General features: G+C 50.0%; 1 non-coding gene across 1 annotated transcript; it reads right to left on the minus strand.

The window, feature by feature from the left end:
* Positions 1–245: 245 nt before the first annotated feature.
* On the minus strand, positions 246–317 carry TRNAH-GUG (transfer RNA histidin (anticodon GUG)). Its single transcript has one exon. It is a non-coding gene; the product is annotated as a tRNA-His (tRNA).
* Between the last annotated feature and the right edge of the window lie 2,774 nt (positions 318–3,091).

Raw genomic sequence — 3,091 nt, forward strand, 5'->3', positions numbered from 1 at the left:
ATGAGTTCAACAAGCGCGTGCTCAATGTCGGTGTCGGCGATGGTATCGTGCTTGATGGCGGTGATGGTTTTGCTGGAGAAAAAAAAAGGGATCCACTCTGACAGAAAAACAAAAAACAACGTAGTCACGGCTGCACTAGAATATTGCAATGCATACACGCGAAACTCTAGTTTGCGGAAGACGAGCAGCGCTGTTGTTGCGTCGCTTTAACTATCAACGAAGTAAGAATAGTAGTAAAAAAACAATGCCGTGACCAGGATTCGAACCTGGGTTATTGCGGCCACAACGCAAGGTACTAACCACTATACGATCACGGCCATCCCACAGGGAATGGGAAGGGAGCCGTTGGCGTGCAACGCATTTCAGCGCAGGAAACCTGTTTCTCCGCTCTAACTGGGTCAATAGGCCTCTTGCGCTGGAGTTTCAGGTAACGTGGCGGCGCCTGGTGGCGGCAAGGAGAAGTTGGCTGGGTAGTACCAGGTTGGGTCAGTAGTGAGCCCTGGCTGTGGCGGCGCACCTTTCTAGCCTGCGTTTTGCGTCGATTCGCACGTTTTTCTGCACTGTTGTGAGTGCGATAAGGATCGTCACTTGTGACCAACCACCCCGCGGCCTGGCCGTGGCTTAGTATTTAGAAAACCGACGCTCCGTGTGCCTCAGCACGAAACGCAGGCAGCAGAAGGAATCGGCGACGCCGATCCGCCCGAGAGACCTCGTTCAGTCTCGAAAAAGCGTCACCGTCGTTACTGCTGCGTCGTGGGCTGCCACGAGCAAGAAGGTCTTAATCCCAGTATCAAATTCCACCGTTTTTCTTCAAGGTCTCACGAAGCGGAGCGCCGGACGCGCTGGATAGCTGCAGTTCGACGCACTGAGTAAGCGAACCTTCGCGTTGTGTGCTGGCTGCTTCGCCTGCCTTGATGTTTGTTTGGTTATCCGCGTTGCTGAAATTCGTTCTTTTTGCACATGCAGTCCTGACGGCAAACCGTGGGATGCAGTGCCGAACATCAGGATATGCAGTCGCCACTTTGTGGGTAACGAGAAAAACAATTCGGCCAGTCATCCGGCATATGTACCTACAATCTTCCCCGCAGTCTACAGCCGGCCTCATCCTCCTTGTGTTCGTCTTCTTTTGGCGCTTACCTCTCTCAAAAAATGTATATGTATACAGCGAGCAGCCGCATATGCAGGCGTAGAATGAGAATTTATGCATTCTACAACACAACTTGTCTAGTAGATCCCTGCATAGGCAGTTGGACCAAGCAAGCAGCAAAGCAGCAAAAAGTGTACGATGACAATCACCAAACAGTAGGGAATGCACAACAGAGCAAGCAGCAAAAAGTGAGAAACGAACAGCATAATTTAGAGATCATATCAAGGGAATGCACAACACAGCAAAGAGCGCAAAAAAAAAATACATGGTATAATTCATATGCCATGTCAACATCTCACTTCAGATAATCACTATTAAGGCAAATCGACAAATCAGCAGGCATGGCTGGTGATTCACGACTAAAGACCCGGCCACTGCGACAATTGAGACAATTCTACTGGTGCAACGTGGTGAGGTGGCCAGGTGCGTGCAAATGACCACAAATGGGCGGGTTGATTAGGTCCGAATTCGCTACGCACTACGAGCAGCCCAGCGTCGAGAGTGAAATGTGCACATTGTCGACCTCAAACCAGCACGTATGTGGCAGCGCGGCATCACTGATAACAGCGAACGTGTTCTAGCGATGTCGTTTTAAGGATGAAAAGCTACATCAAGAAAACGACATCAAGCGCGCAGCGCACGAGCTCGCACTGCAGCGTTATTCGGCTGCGAGCTCATATATGCATTGCATCATGTTAGCATTTCCTGAAGGAACAGATGGCGGCTACTACAAGGCAGGCATGACTACTTGTTTAGCGAGATGCAGTCAAGAAAAGAAAGACTGCAGGAGGCCCACCGTTTCGTGGCATGCTGAAAGACCGCTGCTGGCGCGGCGTGTACCGTCGTGCGCTCGAGCAGTCCCGTATACATATCTGTTTAGAACTGCTGCGAATTCATATATTGCAAGTATTTCATCGCGTTGGTCCGCTTGAATCTCGAAGCGTGCAGACCTTATCTGAAGTTCAACTTCGTACGCGACTCTCTTCACTTGCGAATGACACCGCGTTGAAACTTCGCCGCTTATTTCTTGAACAGAGTGCACGTGCTTGGCGTTGCATAATTTCTTCCCTTTACACTGCGTGCCAGCCCTGAAAAAATCTTCGGCGCCCGATATTCGTTGTAGGCCATGGCACAGCACAAGCGAAAGTCGCGGGTCCATACTGCCAACGTGCTTTCCGAAGCAGACGCCAGAGCCCGGTACTACCCAGCCGAGGGCAGAGGGCGCTCTTTAGCACCATTTTCGCAGCGCCCCCTGGGCAATGCAAGAGGTCTATACTCGTGGCGGCGACATGCTAACGGCGGCCGCGGCATCGCAATTCAGAGGGGTTGTTTTTGTAGCGGTTCTTTTCGCTCTTGTATTTGCTTCTCTAAAATAGGTTCGTCCCATCTTTGATGTCGCACACAAGAACGCTGGGAAGAGTGTTTACTGCCACCCTATCGTTAAGGTCAGTGGCTTTAGCGTTCGTCTAAAGGCAAACAAGTAACAAGCTATTTTGTTCTGTTCTAAGCAGCAGACAGACGCTTCAGTGGCAGCAACGCAAAAAGCTCTTTATTCGAGGCAGCAGCGTCCTTTTATAGGTAACGCTGCATGCCGGTCAGGCACACGTCATTTCTGTTACAATGTTATCAGACCGACTGGCTGATACAGAACATTCCTTCCTCTTTATAGCAACAGCTATATAAACCGTCAACACCCAGGCATCATCGCAGTCAGCGGCAATCCGCTTCTTTGTCTAAACCTGCTTCTCGCTCTTGGCAGGTGAGTTTGATTTGCCAATTTCTGTAACTGGATATATTGTTTTTTTTTTCTTGCCGCTGACTGCAAAATGCCTGTTACATGCTCTGCTTGTTCCAAACCCGTGGACGGAAAGTGTTTGACTTGTTCTCGTTGCAAAAGTAGCTACCACTTTGGAAAGAGCTGTTCTGCTATCACGAAAAATGCTT

The sequence above is a fragment of the Amblyomma mixtum genome, chromosome 1 (genome assembly GCF_055824585.1).
Source record: "Amblyomma mixtum isolate Tamu chromosome 1, ASM5582458v1, whole genome shotgun sequence".
NCBI classification, from domain to species: Eukaryota; Metazoa; Arthropoda; class Arachnida; order Ixodida; family Ixodidae; genus Amblyomma; species Amblyomma mixtum.